The sequence below is a fragment of the Hemiscyllium ocellatum genome, chromosome 25 (genome assembly GCF_020745735.1).
Source record: "Hemiscyllium ocellatum isolate sHemOce1 chromosome 25, sHemOce1.pat.X.cur, whole genome shotgun sequence".
Taxonomy (NCBI): Eukaryota; Metazoa; Chordata; class Chondrichthyes; order Orectolobiformes; family Hemiscylliidae; genus Hemiscyllium; species Hemiscyllium ocellatum.
This window is the reverse complement of record NC_083425.1, coordinates 16,555,871-16,582,441: the sequence shown is the minus strand read 5'-3', so window position 1 is coordinate 16,582,441 and position 26,571 is coordinate 16,555,871.

Here is a 26,571-nt window from a genome sequence, read left to right as displayed (position 1 = left end):
GAAATCAGAGTTAACGTTTCGGGTCCAGGGACCCTTCCTCAGAAAATTCAAGAACAATTATTTACAATGGTATTCTCCGACATCATTCTCCATGAGTAATTACAAATGTGAAGTATAGTGTTTGGTAGTGACATATTACATTCCCTATTGTTGAATATAACTAACTTACCAAGGAGACGTTCCACAGGAATAAAGTAATATACCTTTCATTTTTATATTTACATATGTTTTGTTACCAGATCCAGGTTCAAATTGTAATTCAAAATTGTTCACACAGACCTAAGGCTAGGCCAACCTGAGCTAAACAGAGACAGATTACGAAACAACTTATTTGAGAACAATAACCAAAATTGATTCAGACAAATAATTCACAACAGCAGAGTGGTTTAAGGTTCAAATTTTAACATAAAAGCATTTCCAGATTAACAGTCAGAGGATCAGAATAGAAAGAAGAATTAACCTTAGCTTTTTATATTGATGCTAAAGAACAAGGAGAAAGTGAGGACTGCAGATGCTGGAGATCAGAGCTGAAAATGTGTTGCTGGAAAAGCGCAGCAGGTCAGGCAGCATCCAAAGAACAGGAGAATCGACATTTCGGGCATAAGCCCTTCTTCAGGAACCTTCTTCCATTCCCGAAGAAGGGCTTATGCTCGAAACATCGATTCTCCTGTTCCTTGGATGCTGCCTGGCCTGCTGCGCTTTTCCAGCAACACATTTTCAGCTAAAGAACAAGGGACTTACAACAGAAAATCTTTGAAGTAAACAGTGATGATAAGCTGACGAGCAAAACAATACATGCAACGATATATTAGACAGAACAAATTCATCCGGAGCTTCAAATAGATGTTAGTACTTTAATTTTCGCAGAAGTTAACGCCTGCTTCAGGCATCTGTAAATGATGCCTCTGCACTATCTTTGGCCAAGGTGGAACACTTCTGGCTTAGAGGTCTATGCCTGCTCCTTGCCCACCTTTAGATGCCTGTATTGCCTCTGAGACATAGACACAACACAGCCCCAATTCATTGTGTTTCCTGTCTGAACACCAGATGCTACAGAAATGCATTCCGGACTATGTGGATTTTTACAGTGCGAATACAGGTATCCCCCGCTATCCAGAAGTAGGGCATTCACAGGAAATCTTTCGTCAGCAGAAAAGGCGTCAAGTGAAGATGCATTATTTTATGGAAAAAATTTCACCGTTTTCATAAGAGTGAAATCCTCTTTAGATTTGCAAAAACAGGTACGAATGTAGGTCTTTCATAACAGTGAAGAGGAGTAAAGCAAACGGTCAAAAAACGGGGGCTATCTGTACAAGAAATATATTTAAAATGGTAATAGATTCCTTTAAGTGAGTTTAAGGCAGTAATCCAATTTTTAATTTCACCTGATGAGATTAAACTTTCAGAGCTTTAAGTATGAAGTTTATGATAATTATATGAACTCTTCAATTTGATTGCTGCCCTTTAATGGTGGATATGCATCCCCCTGATTAAACTGAAGAAGCAATTCATTTAATGCACAAAAATTGTCCATGATTAAACTTTGTCACAAAATATTATTTATTTCTCCAGAGACTTAAGACAGAGTGAAGTCCAAACACAGTGAAATAAATGTCAGCGGATCCAAATGAGACACCCCTGAGACTTGCCCTTTGATCTCTAGGTTGTGATGTAAATGATATTTACTGGTACACTGCTGGACTGTTGCTCATTGTTTCCCATTAATAATGGTTTACAAATAATTCTACGTGCCTTGAAACAGAGCATGCAATATAACTTTCATTCTGGACAAGATTTCATCCCGAGAAACTTGCTCTTTTCCTATGGATTTGCTGAAAAACAATGGTGCAGGAGATCCAGACTGACGGTGGTCAGAGTGGTCTGCTGTGCTGGGCTCTGTGCCATACGCCCTGGCAAGGTGGACCTTTACCCACCCTCGTTTACCACCCCTAGGAGAAAGATAATATAAAATTACTGAACACTTGGAGCTGCTAAAATTGTGGTTTGTCAGCTCTCAGATCAGGATTAAGGTGAATAAAGGAAAAGGGGCCTAAAGGGGTGCAGCAGGCAGGGCACTCCCCTATTGTGTCAGGGTTTGCTAAACTCTGAGAAAAGACTGAAACAGCAATGGAGCCAATATCTGCCAAGCTGAAAAAGCACGAGCAGGAGATTCAAACACTGGACTGGAGTGTAGAAGCAGTGGAGCAGAGGACAGTAGCATCAGAGACCATGGCGGATGTCTCAGGCAGAAGGATCCAAACGCTGGAAGACCAGGTTCAGGTCCTTCGGGAACAAGTGGATAACCTGGAAAACAAAAATAGAAGAAAAATCTTATGGCTCCTTGGTCTCCCGTAGCGCAAGGAAGGCGAGGACCTCGTTGGATTCCAGGGGAAGTGGCTCCCGAAGTTCCTGGAGTTGGAGTTGGACTTGGAGTCAAGTCTGTTGAGTGTGGAGCGGGCACACTGGATCGTAATGTGTAGGTCTGGGTCAGATCCGCACCCCCGCCCAGTTCTAGTACGACTCCTGCATTATAAAGATAAACAGCTAGTGATTGAAAGAAGTGCAAAACTTGCACCACACCTCCTCCCTCACCTCCCTCCAAGGCCCCAATGGATCCTTCCATATCTGTCGCAAATTCACCTGCACCTCCACACACATCATTTACTGTATCCACTGCACCCGATGTGGTCTCCTCTATATTGGGGAGACAGGCCTCCTACTTGTGGAACATTTCAGGGAACACCTCTGAGACACCCGCACCAACCAACCCAACCGTCCCGTGGTTGAACACTTTAACTCTCCCTTCCACTCTGCCAAGGACATGCAGGTCCTTGGCATCCTCCATTGCCAGACCCTGGCTACATGATGCCTGGAGGAAGAGCGCCTCATCTTCCGCCTAGGAACCCTCCAACCACAAGGGATGAATGTAGATTTCTCCAGCTTCCCTATTTCCCCTCCCCCCACCTTATCTCAGTCCCAACCCCCGGATTCAGCACTGCCCTCTTGACCTGCAATCTTCTTCCTGACCTCTCCGCCCCCACAGCCTCTCCAGCCTATCACCCTCACCCTCACCTCCTTCCACCTATCGTATTCCCAGTGCCCCTCCCCCAAATTCCCTCCCCTCTACCTTTTATCTCAGCCCGCTTGGCACAGCAGCCTCATTCCTGAAGAAGGGCTTATGCCCGAAACGTCGATTCCCCTGCTCCTCGGATGCTGCCTGGCCTGCTGTGTTTTTCCAGCACCACACTTTCCAACAGTGATTGAAAGAAGGCTGGGAAGAGATCCACTAGCTTTAAGATACAAAGGCTCAAGAAGAATGTTTTTTCAAGACTTCTCAGGAGTCATAGTTAAGAAGAGAAAGGCATTTGATGAAGTTAAGAGAATATTAAGGGATCTGAACATTCGATATTCCTTTAGGTACTCAGCCATGTTGTGTTTCACTCACAGAGGAAAGGTACATAATTTTGATTCAGCAGGAAAGGCCAAGGATTTTGTGAATTCTCTGAAATAAAGGACTTGGGTTGGGGATGGAGGAGGAAGGAACACTGTCACGGACAATGGTACTGTTTTGTATTTACTTTCTCTACCCCTCTTATTCTCCTCTCTCCCCTTTTTGTGGCATCAGTTTTATAGGTTTTTGTACTGCCTTGTTTAAAACCTGATTTATTTATAATTTCAGTTGGTTATTGTCTGGGGATTTGGATTGAGGGTGGTTAAGATATATGGAGGAGAGGAGTGGAGGGGGGTGGGTGGGCATGCGTTGTTAACCTTCAGAATGTAAATAATATGTTTCCTTTATCTGTGCACTGCCGGGGACTAGGGCTCAGCCTCAACTGGAAGGAGCTAGGATGGTACCAAGGATTAGGAGTATTGCCCCGTATGGACAAGGCGGGGAGATCGCGAGTAAATTAGGGTTTGTTTAATTAGGGTGTTTGTTTAAGTTAAATTTAGTAGTTAGTTTTTTTTTAGTTGTAGTAGATTTTATAGGAATAACTTTTGTACTTTATAGACTTTATGTTTTTTTCGCTCGTCACACCTCAGATAAGCTGCTTCTTCTTCTTGGGAAACCACAGGCTGTCCTGGACGACCACGGCTAATGATTTGCTCAGGTGGTGTACCTGGAATGTAAAAGGGAGCCATTCCCCCAGTAAAAGGAAGGAGTTGCTGTCAAGCCTCAGGAAGGAAAGGGTGGACATCGCCCTGCTGCAGGAGATGCATCTAACTGATAAGGAACATCTGAAGCTGCAGCAGGGGGGTTATGACAGGGTATTCTTCTTTTCCTTTAGCTCCAAGAGTACAGGAGTGGCTGTACTGGTAAGAAGAAACCTCCCATTCCAGGTAACTGATCAAATTAAGGACAAACATGAATGTTCATCATTCTTAAAGTTCTAATACATGGAGAAGAGTATGGCGCCCTGAATGTGTATTGTCCCCCGGCACTCGCTCTTAAATTTCTAATTGATGCAGTTGCTAAAATAATTAATCTTGAGGTGCGTCACAAGATCATAGGAGGGGATTATAACCACCTAATAGATCCCAGGGTAGGCAAGGTGCCAAGGGGCCCAGCAATCTGGACAGTTGGTGGGCTTGTGTGAGGAGTTGAGATTAGTGTGTGTGTGGAAGCATCTCCACCCTACTGGAAAAGACTTTACTGTCTATTCCAACCCACACAAGTGCCACACACAAATTGACATGTTCCTTATGCCATCGGTTTGTTTAGACAGAACATTGGCGTGCAAAATTGAGAATATAGCAGTCACAGGACATGCACCAGTGTATTTAGATGTTAAAATCCAGGGTGCAGAATAGATGCACGGCATTGGCACATGGACCTATCCCTGTTAAGGGATAACAAATTTGCTGAGTACATTACAAGAGAATTCAGGGCCTTCTGGGATATCAGCTCCGCTATGGCCAGTGATCCGACAATATTTTGGGAGGCCACTAAGGGATATTTATGAGGCCTGACTATTTTGTCTAGAAGGAAGCAGAGGGAGGAGCAGCAATAGATACTGAAGGCCTAGCTGAAGGTACCTGAGGAAGCATATTATAATAGGCTTTCATTGGTCAACGTGCAGCGGATTACGGCTCTCCAGGCCGCTCTCGACTCATTGCACATACAGGTGGCTAAAAAAGAGGTCTCCTTTGCTAAACAAAGATTGTTTGAATTTGGAGATGAACCAGGTAGATATCTGGCATATCTGGCTAGAAAGAAAAATGCTTCCCAATCTATTATGTCTGTTAGAGAGAAGGCCAGCACAGTTATCCATGAGTTGCAGAAGATCAACGTTAGATTTAGGGAATACTTTGCAGAGTTGTACCATTCGGAGGGAGGCAAATACGGTGCAGCGAGAATGCAGTCCTTTTTTGAGAACCTGGACCTCCTCAGTGTGAACACAGAGCAGGTCTCCCTGTTAACTATGCCTATGATGATACAAGAAGTGTAGGAAGCAATAAAGCATCTCCAGGGTGACAAAGCACCGGGGCCAGATGGATTCCCAAGTGAGTTTTATAAGGAATTCAGAAATGCGTTGGTGGAGCCACTTTTGAGGATGTATAGCTATTCACATGCACAGGATTGTCTGCCACCCTCGCTTAGGGAGGCTAACATCTCCCTCTTTTTAATGAAGGGGCTAGCCCCTGAAGAATGTGCATCATACAGACCAACTTCACTGTTGAATGGAGAGTTTAAAATTCTGTCAAAGGTGCTGGCCCTGAGGTTGAAAAAGGTGTTGCCCCATATTATAAAAGAAGAGGAGACGGGTTTTATCAAGTGCCATAGCTCCTCCAACAATATCAGGAGGGGACTGAACATTGTGCAGGTATGCCAGCAAAGATTGATCCCAGGTTGGGTGATCTCCCTAGGCACAGAAAAGTCATTTGACCAGGTAATGGTAGTACCTGTTTGGGGTCTTCGAGTGCTTTGGTCTAGGGGTCCCTTTGTCAGATGGGTGGCAGTATTGTATAATGATCCTAATGCAGCAGTCATCACTAACGACACTAAGTCGGATAATTTTAATATTGGGAAAGGTAATTGACAGGGGTTTCCTCTTTCACCGCTGCTATTTACCTTGGCAATTGAGCTGTTAGCCGAGACTATCAGGAGGGATCCCGAAATAGTGGTGCCAAGGGTGGGAATGGGGGAGCATAAGATCGCCCTATACATTGATGATGTCTTTTTGTTCTTGGCCAATCCAGAGGAGTCTGTTCTTCAATTGATTCAGAAAATTAATTAATTTGGCAGTTTTTTTGGTATACAGGATCAACTCTACAAAATTAGAAGCCATGCCGGTGGGGTGGATTAGTGGAGGTGCCTGATCTGAAGGATGGAATGCAGTTCCCGTTTAGATGGTTGTCCAACAGTTTTTTTTTGAATATTTGGGAATGTTTATTACTCCTGCCTTCCACCAGCTGTATAAAGCTAACTATGGAAAATTACTGGAGACGATAAAACAGGATTTGCAGCAGTGGGAGGGATTACCGTTGTCATGGTTAGGCCGAAGAACCCTGAATGTTCTTCCTCGCCTGTTGTACCCCATGAGAATGCTCCCGTTGTTGCTACCCAGATGAGTATTACAGCGGCTCAATGGTTTTTTACCATTAGGGTCCTTTACTTGGTATCACAGGCACCCTCTAATTTAATTTACTAAGTTTCGGAGTCGATTTGGCTTGATGTTGAAGCCTCGCAGTCGAGATGTCCACTAGATAATCTATTATTTATGCATAAGATAAAATCCATGACTGAGCAGTGTAAGAGTCCAATCATTTTTAATATGGTGAAAGCATGGAGGATAATGAAGCAAGATGAGGGCAACTGGCTTTAGACCTCCCCGTTTACCCAGTTGGCAGGAGCCCAAGGATTCAAACCTCGGACAATGGACTCTGGCTTTAAACTATGGGAGAATAAGGGAAACTCTTGTTTGGGAGATTTATTCAAAAGGGAGGTCTTGATGTCGTTTAGCCAACTAAGTCAGAAATATGGATTGTCTAATCAGGACCTTTTCTGGTACTTTCAGATAAGGGATTATATACAGAGCAAGACCACGCTCCTGGCTCAGCCTTACAAGTCAGGCATGGAGGAAAGAATGCTCCAGTGCACGGGTGCTCTTTCAGTTAGTACTTTGTATCAATTGCAAAAGATAGAAAGGACATGCCTTAGGAGATGTGGAGAGACTCTATAGGACTTGGAATCGGGGACTAGGAGAGGTTACTTCAATGGAAACATGGGAAGATATATCGGAAAATCTAGAGAAAATCTCAATATGTAACAAAGTGCAGGCCATGCATTGAAGATTTTACACAGGGCACATATGGCAGCAGAGAGGCTAGCTAAGTTCAAGAGAGAAGCGTCTCCAGGGTGTCCCCAGTGTTAAATTAGTATAGGCACTCTTACACACTGCTACTGGTCATGCTGTAAGATCCAGAGATACTGGAGTGCAATAGTAAGGGAGCTGAAGGAAATCCTGGGAATTGAAGTCAAAATGGACCCATATTTCTTCTTCTGGGGTTGCCAAATTTGCCCTCTCTCGGGGGGGGGGGGGCACTGGAAGAGATTGTGCAACATTCTTACCCACTGTGTGAGGAAGAACATTCCAGTTAATTGGACGTTGGAGACCACCCCCAGGTCTTATGGGGCAGCGCAGGACGGTGATGAAGCATCTCCCCCAAGACTACCTCACAAATATGGTGCACCATAAAACAGAGCAGTGTTCTAAGACATGCAGCTCTTTCTAAATAATATTGACGCAGACTGATCGGAAATATTAATTAGGGTCATGATATGGTAGGGGGAATCAGTTTGGGTGCCTGTGGGGCCCTGAGAAGGGTAAGCTGGGTGTTCAATGATTGGTACCACCAGGGGTGGGAACTTTAGTGGAGGTGTGGTGAGTGAAATAGAATAAACTAATGTGATATAATTTAATTTAAGTTAATTGGAATTCAGCTTAATTTAATTTTTATTTAATTTGATGGTAGTTTAGGTTAAGTTAATTGGATACGTTTGTTCTGGTACAATACTAGGTAGTTTAGCATTAATAGTATTGTGGTATGATATTGTTGTATGACCTCTATCTTTTTGTATTTTGGTATTGTTTTCTATATATAGTTGTTTTGTAAAAGATTTGAAAACGTTTTTAATAAAAATATTTATTTAAAAAGTCAATGGTTTCATTATAGTACAAGGTAACTCCACCAGTCTAATCAGCAATATTAAATTCTCAGTTGTTTAATTCTCAGCATTCAACTAATGCTGCAATCAACTTGGTGTTCCACAGGTAGAGATTTGCTCAATATTTTGTTAACACACACACACGACGATTTAAATTAAGGGAAAACTTGGCCTCAATGATGCGTATAAAAGCTATTCTGATAAGAAATGCTGGCCCTTTATTTCCAAGAATATGCTTAGTACATGCTGATGTCGACATTGCGTGGCTACTTGTTTTCATTGGAAACAGAAATGGCAAAGTTAAAGTTCAAGCAGTTTTCAATGGTTCGGGGAATTTTTCCCACTGAAACAAATAGAAAACATCTGGAAGATCCTAGTGTGTCTAACTAATCTGTCGGGCACCAATGGTGTATACATATTCTTCACTCTTTTCTAGCATCTCAGGCCTCTTGCTAAATATGTCTCCACAAACACCAAAGTAACTCCAATCACTCAGCAAAGTAGGGAAATTTGTCACATGTGTATTGAGGGTTTGGGAAATCATCGCCTGATGCTATACCATTCCCTTCTGATATTCATAAGCGCATATGAAACTGGATACCAATCAGAGGCACAGACTCCAGCGGAATTTCCTTATCTTTTAGCCAGAGGCTATGATAGCATTGTGAAGTGACTAGTGCCACCTAGCTCAGACCAGCCCATGTAGCAAGAAGCAAAAGTTGTACCTGGGAACTTTCTGAACTACTACATATTGCTTGGGTACTAAACCAAGCAACATACAAAGCCATCCTTAAAACAAAGGTGCATATTGAATGAGACAGAAATCACATGAATCATGATTCGCGAATTAAATAGTAGTTAAATAATAGGTTCTTTGTGTACAAATGTGACGAAACTAAAAGCAGACTAGTGGGTGTCTTGCATCTATCAGCTACAGGTGTGATTGCACATTAAATCATGCAAATGTCGACAATGCAAATTCATCCACTTACAAGGTCAGGAATGTTATTGTGGTCTTATAGTGGAGCTGCAAATCCCTTTAGTACTGGATTCCCTCAGTGAAACATTTGCAATTTGCATTGCATTATCATGAAAATGAGGTACACAAATTGCTGTATTGCAAATAATAACTGTTATATAAGGAGATTTGCAATGATGATAGATAAAATATAAACAGTCTCTCCAATGAGGGACATTATGAATATAGAAAGTAATGTATAGCTTATCTCAGGCCACAGCCTTGGCCTACTCTTCTGGAGAGTGTCTGCTGGTCTTTGGCTGACATTAACATTCCAAGATGATTGCAGTTCCATTGTAAAGTGCATGTCCACTGGGGGAGACCTTGCAAAATTCCAAAACAGCACAGATGGCCCTAATTTGCATAACCTAAATAATGTGGTGAATTCACCCCAAAATATGCAACACGTGACTGAAAATCTTTCCTCTCAATTAAATGATCCTCCTGGCCAGCTTTCACAGAATGAAACTTTCTGTTTGACACTGTTTGCAAATCATAATGGGATACATATATGAGAACTCCTGAACTTGTTCATCTATAGTGTATCAGTTTGGCACGGAGTTTCTTAGCCTCACTTAGCCTAACACTTCACACCACAGTATGATAGAAAGCAACAGATTTCACCTCCTAGCAACATTTTCAGGCTATTTGTTGGAAATGGATTTTGGAATCTCTTGTTTTGTACAGACAAAGACCTTGGTGCAGAAAGAGAACTTAACTAAGAAAAGCTTTTTTGTTAATTTTACAGATGTAATCCACATTTTTCAAAGGAATTAAGTAGAGGGACAAGATTGGTGCAACTGTTTATAGAAGCAGTACATTAATCTCCCTACATGTGTAATTGATGTGAATATCATCTGCACTGGAACCTGTCATATCGAACAGAGAGACCTAGGGGTGCAGGTATGTAGTTCCTAGAAAGTGGCATCACCAGGCTGCATTTGGCAAGCTTGCCTTCATCAGTTAGAACATTGAGTATAGGAGTTGGGACACCATGTTAAATCTGAACAAAATATCAGTCAGGCCACATTTGGAATATTGCATACAATTCTGGTCATCCTGCTGTAGGAAGGGATTAAACTGGAAAGGGCACAAAAAGGATTTTACTAAGAGTGGAAGGAGGCACTAGGTAGGCTGGGACATTTTTCCCTGGAGTGCTGGAGGCTGAAGGGTGAGCTTATAGAGTTTCATAAAATAATAAGGGGCCTAGATAAGGTCTTTTCCCCAGGGTAGGGGTGTAAAAATCTAGAGGGCATAGGTTTCAATCATTATCAAGAACCCAGCTTTCTTCTGACCAGAGAGTGATGAGGACATGATGGATCTGGTTTTCTCTAGCCAGAAAAAAATGATGGATTTTGTTCCATGTCCTGTATTCAACCCTCACCTCTTCCCCTTTGTCTCAGAACATTAATAGAGTTCTCCTTGTCCTCACCATCCACCCCATCTGCCTCCTCATTCTACAAATCATCCTCTGCCATTTCTGTCACCTCTAGCGAGATGTCATCACTCAACATACCTTCCTCTGCTTTTCCACATTCTGAAAGAACCATTTCTTCCATGACAATCTGGTCTCTGTGCACACACACCATGCCTTTCCCACTCCTATGCAAAGATCTGTAATAATCGATCTTTGGGTTCCTCTTCCCACCCCATCCAAATCTCCAAACACCCTACTTCATTAAATTTTGTAGATCACATTAGCTGATCACAATGTGGGCTCTTCCACACTGAATGGACAATATAGATGACCCTTTGCAAAACATATCACATCAGCCTCCTAGTGTGACCCTGCCTGCCATTTTAATTGTCTAGCCCGTTCCACTCTGACCTCTCTGCCATTGGCCTCAATAAAAGCTTGGGGAACAGCACCCCATCTTTTGAGTAGACACATTACAACCTTAAGAACTCAACAGTTCAACATTTTCAGATCACAAAACTCCTCTCATATTTTGATATTGGTGCTGAGACTGCTTTCCCCATTTTTACTTTTTCTGACACATCTTTTCTTTCTTTCGTTGTCCTATTTACATAGAACATAGAAAATGGAACAATACAGTGCAGAACAGGCCCTTTGGCCCTCAATGTTGCGCAGACCTGTGAACTATTCTAAGCTCATTCCCCCTAAACTATCCCATCATTATCCATGTGCTTATCCAAGGATTGATTAAATCTCCCTAATGTGGATGAGTAGGGCATTCCACACCCTTATCACTCTCTGAGTAAAGAACTTGCCTCTGATATCTGTCTTAAATCTATCACCCCTCAATTTGTAGTTACGCCCCCACGTACAAGTTGACGTCAGGATCCTACGAAAAAGACTTTACATCTAATTTTGACTTATAGCCAGGTCTCCAATCAGTCAATCTTTTAACTTGTCCTATGTTTGTTGTCATTTGTTCAAATCTTGTAACTTCTTTTATTAAGTCCCATGGGTCTCAACTTCTGTCTATTTTAAAACTGAAGGTTACTTATTCCAAATCGGACTTTAACATAAAATTGGTGACCTGGTCTCGGATCAAAACAGACCCCATTCATCTGTAAACTGTTTGAGACCCCAGTGATAATCGGAAGCCAAATTGGACTGGACTTGCAGCAAACAATATTTACTCAGCAAGTTGCAAGTCTATTTACAGAGCCTGACTGAAGAGATTTTCTACAAGCTGTAGCAAACCACTGGGGAACTAAAACTACAGCAACACTTCCTAATAACAACAGGAAGGATAATTTTTCCAACAAAATGTAGGGAGTATAGAATAGTTACGTTACAGAATTACAGAACTGTTACAACAGAAAAGGAGACCGTTCAGCTCTTGGTACCTGAACTGGTTCTATTCTCGAATACCAACTCTTTGCCTTTTCCCCCATTTTCCTGCACCCTATCAGTATACAATATAAATGTTATGTACTCATCCAATTCCAGTTACTTATGTGAAGAACCACATACTTTTCATTTTGGACCACAAACTGGAAAAATGGAAGTTGGTCACTGCTATATAAAGTACCAGAAGGGTTTTATGACTTCAAGATTAAGTGGGATTCTGTAGTGTATACTTTTGCTATATAAGGTTATGTTACTTTTCAGAGCAGTGACGTGTATATATTATGAGTTAGAATGGCACCAGGAGTCTTTGAGTTGAGGAAAAACTGCTGAGTGGAAACCTTTGGATTAGTTCACTTTGCAGTTTGATACAGATCTGTATGTGTAATGAAGGTGGACCTAGAAACCATCTATGTCTGTAAATAAAAATAATTTTTAAACTAAATAGAGACTCTAAAGAAAAAAATTTAATACATGATTAGTAGGGCTTATACACTTGATGATCAGGTCCTGGGAACATTGCTGAACGAAGAGAACTTGGAGTGCACATTCATAGCTCCTTGAAAGTGGAATTGCAGGTAGATAGGATAGTGAAGAAGGCGTTTGGTATGCTTGCCTTTATTGGTCAGAGTATTAAGTACAGCAGTTGGGAGGTCATGTTCTGGCCGTACAGGACCTTAGATTAGATTTAGATTAGATTACTTACAGTGTGGAAACAGGCCCTTCGGCCCAACAAGTCCACACCGACCCACTGAAGCGCAACCCACCCATACCCCTACATATACCCCTTACCTAACACTACGGGCAATTTAGCATGGCCAATTTACCTGACCTGCACATCTTTGGACTGTGGGAGGAAACCGGAGCACCCGGAGGAAACCCACGCAGACACGGGGAGAACGTGCAAACTCCACACAGTCAGTCGCCTGAGATGGGAATTGAACCCAGGTGCCTGGCGCTGTGAGGCAGCAGTGCTAACCACTGTGCCACCGTGCTGCCACCGACATTGGTTGGCCACTTTTGGAATATTGTATGAAATTCTGGTCTCCTTCCTATCGGAAGGATGTTGTGAAACTTGAAAGGGTTCAGAAAAGGCTTACAAGGATGTTGCCAGGATTGGAGGATTTGAGCTATAGGGAGAGGTTGAATAGGCAGGTTCTGTTTTCCCTGGAGGGTCAGAGGCCAAGGGATGACCTTACAGAGGTTTATGAAATCATGAGGGGCATGGAAAGGATAAATATACAGTCTTTTTCCTTGGGCTAGGGAGTCCAGAACTAGAGGGCATAGGTTTCGGGTAAAAGGGGAAAGATATAAAAGAGATCTAAGGGGCAACTTTTTCACGCAGAGGATGGTATGTGTATGGAATGAGCTGCCAGAGGAAGTGGTGGAGGTTAGTACAATTGCAACATATAAAAGGCATCTGGATGGGTATATGAATAGAAAGGATATGGGCTGGGCGCTGGCAGGTGGGACTAGATTGGGTTGGGATATCAGGTCGGCACGGACAAGTTAGACCGAAGGGTCTGTTTCCATACTGTACATCTCTATGAATCTAAAAGACCTTGGTGCATCTGATTAGCTATTGATTCAAAGATTCATCATTGCTCTGCAGACAACATTGTGTTATCATTACTAAAATCAAAATAGCAGTGAGAATCAACTCTCCACCTTTGTAATCTGGACTTTGATTGACAAAATTTGATGTCCTGACTACATAGTTTGTAAACCCATGATATTTATGGCAAACTTTTGTTGTTTTATCTGTCTTATCAATGAATGATTTTGTGTATGCTTATGGTTTTAAAGGAGTATGATTCAGGTTTCATAACTTTTTAATCCTTTTATTACCATTTGGTAAAAACATAATTTCCTTACAATAAAAACAGTAAATATTCCTGTTAATGGCACATCCTGGAATGATTAATGTTTGCCCTGTATAACAATCCATCTTTGATTTGATTTGATTTGATTTATTATTGTAACATGTACCCCAGTTCAGTGAACAAGTTTTGTTTTGCTTGTAGTACAGGCAGATTATACCATGCGAAGTGCATTAGGGTGTTAGAACAGAGCAAAGAATATAATGTTACGGCTGCAGAGAAGGTGCACAGGGTGAGGTCAACATTAAATTTAAAATTTGAGGGGTTCATTCAGAAGTTTAATGACAGCAGGGAAGAAGTTGTTCTTGAATCTGTTCATACATGTATTCAAAACTTTATATCTTCTGCCCAATGAAAGAGGGCGGTCAAGCAAATTGCTCATTTTTAAAGTTTTAGTTAGATAATTACATATTTGTGATAGCTTGTGGAAGATTTGATTAGCATCAGTCTCTTCCCAATTCAGATGCAGCACCCATAGCAATGCAATCTGCAGGTATTATTCAAAGAATGATAAAATTCCTACAGTGTGGAAGCAGGCCTTTTGGCCCATTGAGTTCACATGAACCCTTTGAAGAGCATCCCATCCAGACTCAAAACTCTACCATATCCTTGAAAGCTTGTATTTCCCATGGCTAATCCACCTCACCTACACATCCCTAGACACTATGGGCAATTTAGCATGACCAGTCCACCTAACCTGCACATCTTTGCACTGAGGGAGGAAATCAGAAACCAGAACACCCAAAGGAAACCCACACAGACACAGGGAGAATATGCAAATTCCAAACAGATAGTCACCCAAGGATGGAACCGAATCCTGGTCCCTTGTCCTGTGAGGCAGCAGTGTTAACCGCTGAGCCATCATGCCACCCTGTTGTAAGGGAATTATCTAATCCCTTCATTTCTATCCAGGAATGGTGCTGACATTGCAAGTTGCTCCAGTTCCTTAAGTATTTAATTTCTACATGAAATACCTCAGGGCCAACACCCTGTAATTCTGGTCTCTAATTTAAACTATTTCCACATCCAATTTTCTGTGAACAACCTTAACGTTAACTCTACGCTTGTGACTTGAGTATTTAAGATTATTTTCAGTGGTCAAGGTAGATACGTGGAGTGACAAATTTACAACTCATTTATATTCTTAAGAGCTACACAAATCTGCAGTGCAGAATTTCTCAGTTTGTCGCATTACATTCCTTAACAGCCCTCTGACAATAGAAGAGGAAATCAAGCAGGAAGTAAACTGAAGTGTTGATTGGTTATATTTCATTGAGCACATCAAAGGTTAATTTCTTTCATAAAATGTTTTAGGTCAGATCTAAAGGTTGTTTTCAGTGCAACAATTTCTTTCATCAATCCGAAGGCTAATGCATTATATATGAAGGCACACTGACAGACACAGTGATTTTGGATAACAGATATTGTAATTCCAATAACAATAACTTGAGTTAACCTTCTTTAAACAATGAGTGTAGGGGTTGGTAAGTCATGTGCGGCTGTACACATTGGTGAGGCCCCTTTTGGAATATTGCATTCAATTCTGGTCTCCCTATTGTAGGAAGGATACTGTGAAACTTGAAAGAGTTCAGAAAAGATTTACAAAATGTTGCGAGACTTGGAGGGTTGACTTAAAGGGAGAGGCTGAATGGGGCTATTTTCCCTGAAGCGTCAAGTTGGTGAAGAAGGAGTTTGATCTGCTTTCCTTTCTCGGTCAGAGCATTGAGTATAGGAGTTAGGAAATCGTGTTGCAGCTATACAGGACATGGGTTAGGCCATTCCTGGAATATTTCATGCAGTTCTGATCTCCCTCCTATTGGTAGGACGTTGTGAAACTTGATAGGGTTCAGAAAAGATTTACAAGGATGTTGCCAGGGTTGGAGGGTTTGAGCTATAGGGAGAGGCTGAACAGGCTGCGGTTTTCTTCCCAAGAGCGTCTGAGGCTGAGGGATGATCTTTAGAGGTTTATAAAATCATGAGAAGCTTGGATATGGTAAATAGACAAGACTTTTTCCCTGGGGTGGGGGAGTCTAGAACTAGAAGGCATAGGTTTAGGGTCAGAAAGGAAAGATTTAAAAGGGGCGTAAGGGGCAACTTTTTCACACACAGAGTGGTGCATGTATTTAATGAGCTACCACTGGAAGTGATGGAGGCTGGTACAATATTTAAAAGGCATCTGTACGGTTTTTGAATAGGAAGAGTTTAGCAGGATAGGAGCCAAATGCTGGCAATTGGGACCAGATTAATGTAGAGTATTTAGTCGGCATCGACAAGTTGGACTGAAGGGTCTTGTCTCCATGCTGCATAACTCTATGACTCTAAGTGACTTTATGTTTCAAACCAGAGGTGTTCTCACTCCCTTCTGTCTGTGGAAAAATTGATGGCTCCATGCGCACTTGCTATGCTGAAGCTCAGCTGTCGCAGTGACTAAAAAGCCTCCCATGAACTTCTAAGCCTATTCCACGTTCATATCCTGCTTGGGGAATGAGCTAGGACAGCAGGTGGGTGGAAGTGTGCAGCTGTGACCTACAGGGCCCACTCAGACTTTGGCAAAAGAAATGCACTGTTCCACCTGGAATTAGGCAGGAGGTGAAGTGTCAAGATAATTCCTGTCAGGACCATCTGGTTGCTTTTAAGTTTTTCCTGGTACACTTGGAGGCAATCAACAACCATGTTACTTGAATGAAATTTTGTGCCAAATTACAATAGGATTTAGAATGAGTGTTGATTCAACATTTTGAGAACTATAATTACAAGAATGATAAGAAATTCTAGAATTTTCAGGAAAATAAAGGGCTTTTGACTGATGCCACTGTTTACACTTAGGGGAAACCCCTCTTACTTGCTTTCATCCAACTTTCAAAATGTCTTTCTGTTCCTTCCTCCCACAAAGACTTTTAAATATTAGAAACACTATGACAAAGGGAAGGACACTCTTTTTAATTTGTTTAGGGGATGCATATAACACTGGCTCAGCCAGTATTTATTGCCCATCCAGTGGCTTGTTGGGGCTATTCCAAAGGGTAGTTAAGAGCCAACCACATTGCTGTAGGTCTGGAGTCACATGGAGGCCAAAGCAGGTCAGGATGGCAGATTTCTTCCACTAAGTACAAGAGTGAATCATGTGCATGTATATGTTTTTTTTTAATGCTAGTGGTTGCTACTCAGCTAGCTTTTAATCCCAGATCGTTACTGAATTCAAATTTCACATTCTGTCGTGTTGGGATTTGAACCCTATCAGAACAAGTTCTGGATATTACAAGCCCAGCATATTACTACTGCACCACAAATTTCCTGAATTCAGCCCCTCCTGTCAGTGCACCAACTGAGCAAGGACCATCAGTCCAATCCTCTTAGTTGGAATTGATCTGTTGCTCTTTATTCGACAACACAGGTAAATATCTAAGTTTTTTTTTGATGTTATATGACTTTCCTGCTGCTACCTATCCTTCCAGGTAGTGAGTTCCAGACTCCCAGTCCCTTCTGAGGAAAGGTGTTCTCTTCAATTCCCCTATAATTAATTTACCAATCTCTTTAAAATCCAACCATAGTTATTGATCTCTCTGCTAAAGATAATAGCTCCTTCCTACTTATATTCTATAGAACCTGGATAATATTGTCGATCTCAAATGAATCTCCCTTCAGCCCCCTCCATCACAAATTAACTCCAGCACATCTAACATTTCCACGTGGCTACAATTCTCCATTCCTGGCTACAAATTCATAAATCTCATCTGTATCTTGCTCAACCTAAAAACATTGATCATGCAATGTGACCAAAACTGTTGTGACCTAGCTAGAGTTTATGCAGTTATAGCTTTAAGTCCATAGCCATATATCCTATGTCATTGTGACCTAAGGGAAGTATCCTTTATGCATTCTTAACCAATTTATCTTCCTATCCTGTGACCTTCAGAGATCCATGAATATGCACTCCAAGGTTTCTCTGTTCCTCTTTGCTTCTTAATGACTATAACTTGTTGGGTATTTCTTTTTATTATTTGCACTCTCCATAAATTAACTCACACTTCTCAACTGAATTTCTTATGTTACTTTTCTATCCAACTGTAAATCCATTAATATCAACCACGTGGGTATCATCTAAAACTTCTAAGTTGTGCCCCTTATATTTAAATCTAAATCATTGACATGTAGCATCAAAAGCAAGGAGTCCAGACACAGGTCTGGAAATAAAAATCCCGCTGGAAGCAGATTTCTGTCAAATATTACCCTTTGGTTCCTGCCACTATATTAATTTTGCATCCAACTCGCCATTTGCCCTTGAATCCCAAAGGCTTTTATTTTTTCCACCAATTCTGCCATTTCAGCCATAGTCAAAGGGCTTGTCAACTTCAACACTTTAAGGGTGGGAAAGGCTTGTATCCATGAAGAGTCAATAAAACATATTGCCGTCCTGTCTACCTCATCAAAAATATTCAATCAAACTAGGATGTGTTGCCTGTGATTACCAAATCCTTGCTTACTGCCCTTGATTAATGTGTGCCTTTCTAAATGACAATGTTGCTGAATTCTTTTTTTCCCACAACTAAGGTTAGGCAGGCTGACTTAGTCTGTCCTTACCTTACAAGTAGTACAAAGGTAGCAATTCACCAGTTCTCCAGCATCACACCTGGCAGAGATTAAGTTAGCTTCCACTTAATGAATCTCTGCATTGATCTCAATTATTTCATGTGATAGCAAATCCAGATTCCAAGTCCATCTCTGGGTTACTGATTAGATTTGTTGAACTGAGGTTTTTAAGTTATTTATAAAGCTGCCATGCAACAATAGATGCACCAATTACAATGCTGATTTCTTATTAATGAAGATGACAAAGCAAGGGAAATAACTTGGTGACCATATTAACCAATAAATACAGTCTTTCTCATGACTGAGTTATTTGGATTTTCTTCATAAATGTAACTAAAATTGGTAATTTCACCTCATAAATTATTCTATTTGCATAATTTTACGAGAATGTTTCCTATATGGCAAATGTATTAGTTTACAGAAAATATTACCAGTTTACTCTTAACAGGAATGATTGAAGCCGTGGGTAGACGGTAACACTCCCAACAAAATAATACGTAGTTGCCCCCTTCATTTCTGAGATGGGTTTGGCTTCCATGATGGAAAATTGCCAGAGAGGAATTTATGCTGCAGGAATTCTCCAGGGAACTTCTTAGGAATCTAAAAATTGGATCCTGGCTCTGATCCCTCAAGCATTTTAAATTAAAATCTTCACTTATTGACCTTTTACTGATGTAAAATCCAAAATCTGACTACAGCCTCCATGTACAGTTTGTCAATACAGTGTTTTGGGGCTGCATTATGACGTAGTTTCATATGCTATGTCTCTGATCTTCTGTGCCTCTGCTGACTCCTTCTTTCAGTCATGTCACTCAAGCTACAGATTTTTATTACACTACACCCCCAGGAATCTTTTAATCCATGGCTGCAATACATATTTAACTGACTTTGACCATTTTTATTTCACACTGGTATCAACAAAAAAAACTCAAGACCTTGGTGGGGAGCCAGAAACAATGGTCCTGGCCAGCCAATTGTTCACAGCAAGGGGTATAATAAATGTTTGGATTTACATTAGCAAAAAATCATTTCAAGATTGTCAATTTCACCACTGCTTTTGATTTTCAGATCATTATGTCAATCACTCTAGTATCCCTTTCAGACGTACATTGAAGATTTAATGGTCAGTCTGTTATAAAACTGAGCATAAGATTATGGAAGCAGCAGCTCTCAGATTGTAAAACTGATGAATCATGTGTTCCATCGCAAAAGATTAGACAATGCAAGATTTTGTCCCAAATCACTGCCAACAGTGACAACCTTTGCTTTGCTGACTAATGGGAGAAAATAATTAGATAAAAGCATATTAGGTATAATTAATGTCACACCATTAAATGCTTGCTGAAACTGTCAGTATTAAAATCAATGCTAGTATTTATGACATTGTATTTTGGAAAAACTAAACAGTGCCACTGCACCTAATTAGCTCTTCACTTTATTTGGTAATGTGGTGAAAATCTTGGCATTTGTTCCACTAATGACACTGACAATATCCATATTTTACAATGAACTGCAGAACTTATTTATAAAATCATAGATCTAAGACTTGCCAGATGTACCATTCGCCAAAACCTATTGCACCAACCAAGAGACTAGGGTTGCCGAATCTCCCATATTCGAAGGGCCTAAGTGAGGTCACAAGCTCTTTTTGTAATAGTCAAATGGTGATTTCACTTGACTTCTGTGACTATAAGTGAAGAATTCTCATTCAAAACTAATCCCAGACTAAATCCAACAGATTGCAGTCAAAGTTAGAATGGACCTGCATCAGAAGGCCCTTTGCAGCTGTTTTATGCAGGTGACTTCTCTTTTTATTATTCAGGTCACCTTAGTAAAAAGACTGTTTAATTGTCAACTGGAAGGTATGCAAGAGCAGACTGACATGATTCCAAATTTCCATTAATGTGGGAGAAAGGCATAAACTCTGACCATCATTGCCTTCACAGCATAAGAAACACACACTATTCTGTCACAAAGTAGATTCACACATCAAAAAACTGGCATTCTTTATTTTACAACACTCAATGGTTTTAAAATTGATCTATTACTAAGGGTTTATAAATGAGAGGTGTTGGACTAGTGTCACTGCATATTAAACTTTCATTTTCAGTTTTCGTTGCTGACGTCTATATTGTACATGGTTACCATAACTTAGCTAGGAACATATCATAGCCACTCTATTAGCCTTTTTTTAATCCACTTCGGTTCTGTTGAAAGAAACATTCTTAAAATGCGATTAAAGAATCCCACAGGCATTTAATATGTCAGTTTAAACCATCTACCAAAATGTTTTTTAAAATCATCTACCTTAAAATTTAAGACACGATATAAGAAGTTACTTTTCAAGACAACTTAGCTCCGAGTCACATGGAAAATCAAGTAAACAGTTTCAAATTAAATTTGAAGCATGACCTCTTTCACAGCACTATTGCCTTTTAAAGAACTGTAGCTGCTCTGTGTGTTGTTTATATTTTACATACAGAGTGGGCACCTTGATTGCATGCTGTACATTCAAGGCTGCTTACAATCATGTTTACAGTATTTCCTGAATTACTGCGGCATCACATTCAAACGGAGCCCATTTTTCTTTAATCTCAGTGTTGTGTCTTTACACTTCCATAGCTGCTAGCTCTGCTCGCTTTATTTATTTTCAAGAGCTGAAACTCCACTGCGTCATCTTTCTGCTGCATCCATTTCAAACCCGTGACTTTAAACTGAATTATTTACCATTTTATGTTTAACTGGATAATAATTTTGTAAAATGCACAATAGAACACAAACAACAAAGAAAATTTACAACCCAGGAACAGGCCCTTCGGCACAGAAGCCTACTATCTAAACCTGTCACCCAATTCCTAAGCATCTGTATCCCTCTGCTCTCCACGTACTCATGCATCTGTCCAGACGCATCTTAAATGAGTCTACCATGCCTGCTCCTACTACCTCTGTTGGCAACACGTTCCAGGCACCTACCACCCTCTATGCAAAGTATCCCCCTTAAACTTTTCTTCTCTCATCTTGAAAGCGTGACCTCTCGTTATTGAATCCTTCACCCTGGGAAAAAGCTTGTCTCTATCTACCCTGTCTATACCCTTCATGACTTTGTAGACCTCAATCAGGGCCCCCCTCAATCTCCTTTTTTCTAATGAAAACAATCCTAACCTACTCAACCTCTCTTCATAGCTAGCACCTTCCATACCAGGCAACATCCTCGTAAACTTTCTCTGCACCCTCTCCAAAGCATCCACATCCTTTTGGTAATGTGGCGACCAGAACAGTACATAGTATTCTAAATGTGGCCAAACCAATGTCTCATACAATTTTAACATGACCTGCCAGCTCTTATACTCAATACCCCGTCCAATGAAGGCAAGCTTATCATATGCCGTCTTGACCATTCTCTCCACCTATGCAGCAACCTTCAGGGTACAATAAACCTGAACTCCCAGATCCCTCTGGTCATCAACTTTTCCCAAGGCTCTTCCGTTTACTGTATAATTCACTGTAGAATTAGACTTCCCAAAATGCATCACCTCACATTTGCCTGGATTGAACTCCATCTGCCACTTCTCAGCTCAACTCTCCAGTCTATCTATATTCTCCTGTATTCTTTAGCAGTCCCCTATGCTTTCTGTACTCCACCAATCTTCGTGACATCTGCAAACTTGCTGATCATACCAACAGTGCCCTCCTCCAGATCATTTATGTACATTACAAACAACAGTGGCCCTAGCACTGATCCCTGTGGAACACCACTGGTCACGTTTCTCCATTTTGAGAAACTCCCTTCAACTATTGCTCTCTGTCTCCTGTTGCTCAACCAGTTCTTAATCCACCTAGCTGGAACACCCTGCATACCGTGTGACTTCACTTTCTCTATTGGTTTACCATTGGGAACCTTATCAAACACCTTACTAAAGTCCATGTATATGACATCTACAGCCTTCCCTTCATCTATCAACTTGGTCACTTCCCCAAAGAACTCTATTAAGTTGGGAAGGCATGATCTCCCCCACACAAAACCATTTTGCCTATCACTGATACGCCCATTCTTTATGAAATATAAATGGATTTTATCCCACAGTACCTTGTCTAGCAACTTTATCACCACTGATGTCAGGCTTTACTTGTCTATAGTTACCCAGAATATCCCTACTTCTTGCACAAGGGTACATTAATTTAAGATAACCATCTAAAAACAAAGAGTTTGGAACTACTTGAATAGGAATTTGATATCTCCGTGGGACCTCCACGTTGGCCTACACTGAGCGTCAAAATCAAAGAATAATTTGTCGAGATTTGTTTGAATGGTGCGATGGCAAAATGGTTAGCACTTTGTCACAGCGCCAGGGGCCTGGTTTCGACCTTAGCTTCAGGTGACTGTCTATGTGGAGCTTGCACATTCTCTCCTGCGTGGGTGCTACAGTTTCTTCACAAGGTACAAAGATAAACAGGTTAGGTGATAACCACAGCAAATATGGGTATTGGGTTGGTGGGGCTGGATCTGGGTGAGATGCTCTTCAAAGGGTTGGTGCAGACTCAATGGGCTGAATGGCCTCAAGATTAGAGTGGTACTGGAAAATCACAGCAGTCAGACAACATTCGAGGAGCAGGAAAATCAATGTTTCGGGCAAAAGCCCTTCATCAGGAACCATTCTGTGCTTATGCTATTGTGCACATAACAGCAACAGGAGTGCTTACCACTGCCTGGGATTTATGCCTTCAGTACCATACTTAAAACCCAGCTTGCACCAGGTCAAATACTGTCAGCCACAAATGGCAGTTCACAGCAACATTCGGAACATAGAAATAGGAAAAGTCCATTCAGCCCCCTCAAACCTGTTCTGCCAATCAATGAGATCCTGCCAGATCTGTTGGCTAACTCCATATACCTGTCTTTAACCCATATCCCTCTACACCTCAGACTAAGCCCACTCTCTGCAACTGGATCCTCAGTTTCCTGATCCACAGGCAACAATCAGTGAAGATTGCGGACAGTATTTCATCCTCGCTCACACTCAACACTTGTGTGTACTCAGCACCCTAAGTACACATTGTATACCCATGACTGCATCGTCAAATACCAGACTGATGCCATTTACAAGTTTGCTACTGACACAACTGTAGTCAGTCGAATCTCAGATGGCGATGAAACAGACTACAGACAGGGGATGGAAGACATGGAAAAATGGTGCACTGAGAACAACTTAGTTCTTAATGCCGGCAAAGCCAAATAACTCATTATTGACTTTCGGCGGGATGTTACTGGTGCCCTCCTACACATTGACATTGTAGAGGTGGCATGAGTGGAGAGGGAAAGCTCCTGGGAGTGGTCATCCACAACAAGCTTTCTTGGAATCTGGTTACAAAGACCCAACGACATCTCTTCTTCCTCAGGCAGCTGAGGAAGTTTGGCATGACGGTGAATACCTGAGAGGTGCATCATCGAGAGCATTCTGCCTGGATGTATTACTACCTGGAATAGAAACTGTACCATTCAAGATCGGAGACGGTTACAGAGAGTGGTGAACTCTGCCCGGACAATCACAAAGTCCAACCTCCCATCTATAGAATCTATCTACCAGGCCTGCTGTCAAGGAAAGGCCGTCAGCATTCTCAGAGATCCGTCTCACCCTGGCAATGTTTTTCTATAACCTCGCCCATTTCGGAGCAGGTACAGAGGCCTGAACACACACTCCAGCCAGTTATGTAACAGTTTCTGTTACTGTTGTTAGAATACTGAATGGACTCACAAACTCTTAACATTCGCCTGTAACTGTGTTTTTGTTTTTGCTGCTGTTTATCTATTATTTACTATCTATGCTACTTAACTCTGTGATCTGCCTGTATTGCTCGCAAGACAAAGCTTTTCACTGTGCCTCAGTACACGTGACAATAGATTCAGTTCAATTCAATTTAATTCACCTTCACTTAACAAAAAAAAATTAATCTATCTCAGATTTAAGTATTAGAAAGGAAACAAAAAAATATCAGTCTGTGAGGCCATATAGGTGGCAAGATGACACACCATTTGAAATAGAAGTTCACATTCATAGATAAATTGCTATTTTGCATCATTGCCTGTCTAATCGCCTGTCATTGTACTGTGGCTGCAAGATTTGAGACAATGCATCCTTGTCACTATACTATATCTTAGACTCATATCAAAAGGAATACTACAGTTTCCTAAATGCAGAAAGGGTGGAATAAGATTTCATTATTGTTCCTTAAGAGAGCATCACACACAGGAACACTTTTGAATCGTTGAGAACATTAACATTTAATGAACAACAGCAAAAAGGGAAAAAAAAACAGACAAAGATACATTTGCTTCTAGGGGAAAAAAACACATGGTTGGTTGTCTGTTGCTCAAAAGCAAGTTTACAGTCATGGAGTCATAGAGTTTTACAGGATGGAAACAGACCCTTTGGTCCAACTCCACCATACTGACTAGATATTCTAAACTGACCTAATCCCATTTGCCAGCATGTAACCCATTTCCCTCTAAACCCTTCCTATTCACTTCCCCATCCAGATGCCTTTTAACTGTTGTACTTGTACCAGCCTCTACCACTTCCTCTGGCAGCTCATTCTAACACACACCATCCTCTGTGTGGAAAGGTTGCCCCTTAGGTCTCTATTACATCTTTCACCTCTCACCTTAAACCTATGCCCTGTAGTTCTAGAGTCCCCTTGCTCGGGAAAAAGACTTTGGATAATCACATGATCTATGTCTCTCATGATTTTATAAACCTCTATAAAGTCGCCACTCAGCCTCCGATATGCCAGGAAAAATAACCCCAGCATATTCAGCCTCTCCCTATAGCTCAAACCCTTAATCCCAGCAACATCCTTGTCAATCTTTTCTGAGGTCTTTCAAGTTTAACAACATCTTTCCTATACCAGGAAAGTCAGAAGTGAATGCAGTATTCTCAAAGTGTCCTCATCAATGTCCTGTATAGCCACAACATGACATTCTAACTCCTACATTCAATGTACTGACCAATGAAGGCAAGCGTGCCAAACACTTTCTTCATCATCCTGTCTACCTACTTTCAAGGAACTACACCCCTAGGTCTCTTTTTTGGCTCCATTCCCCAAGGCCCTGCCATGAAGGGTACAAGTCCTACCCTGGTTTGCCTTAGCAAAATGCAACATTTCAAATGTATCAAAATTAAACTCCACCTACTTGGCCCATTGGCTTAAAATCGAACACTTGGCTGATCACAATGAATGATTACTGCACCCAAATCACATTTATTGGAAGCAAGTTTCAATTAGAACCTGTCTGATCTAATTGAACCAAACCCTCCTGTGTTCTAGCACTCTGAAGGTAATGATTGTCCTGCTCAATATTTTTATCCTCCTCCTTGGAAGACTGCTGCTGCTGACCTAGCTCTTCAGCATCCAAGACATCCCCTCTTTGTGTGTCCACGCACAACATATAAGTATAATGTGGGGTACTCTGCTAGGACCCAATACTGCAAGACATTCCACCTAGACTGACCGAAGCATCAGAACCACGTTTTCAGGTGACCTTATTCCCCACCTGCTCCATGTTGTCTTGATGGAAGAACAGGCAGCATTGTAGCTACATGGCCTCAGTCAGGAGGCTACATGACAAAACTATCATCCATGGTTGCAGAGTTTAATCGTTACTTGCAAGTAACCATCCTTGGAGTGCATTTGTCCCTAGAAATGAAGCAGTGTTGAGAATTTTCAAAGATTTAGACATCTTAGCAGCTTCCAGAGGATCTGATGCAGGCATTTAGGATGTGGTAACAATGATGACAAAAAACTTGCACATTGATGGAACGGAATCCTTTTCAGTTGACGAAGTCAGCACATTATGAAACAGAACCCAAAACACAAGTGTGTGCAGTCTGCAGCGTACTTTACCTGGGGGAAGCCAGCTATGTTGGCAAAGTTTATTGCTCAGGTGGCAGTAATGATCCCACACCCAACAGGGCATGATTTTCTCACATCCTTGCCCCATCACAATTATTGCCTCCTCTACATCCTAGCATGCTGCCTCCAGCGCATGCAGTTGACTTCCCCGAATCACATTGATCATTCATCTAGAAGTGCATGAGCAGCA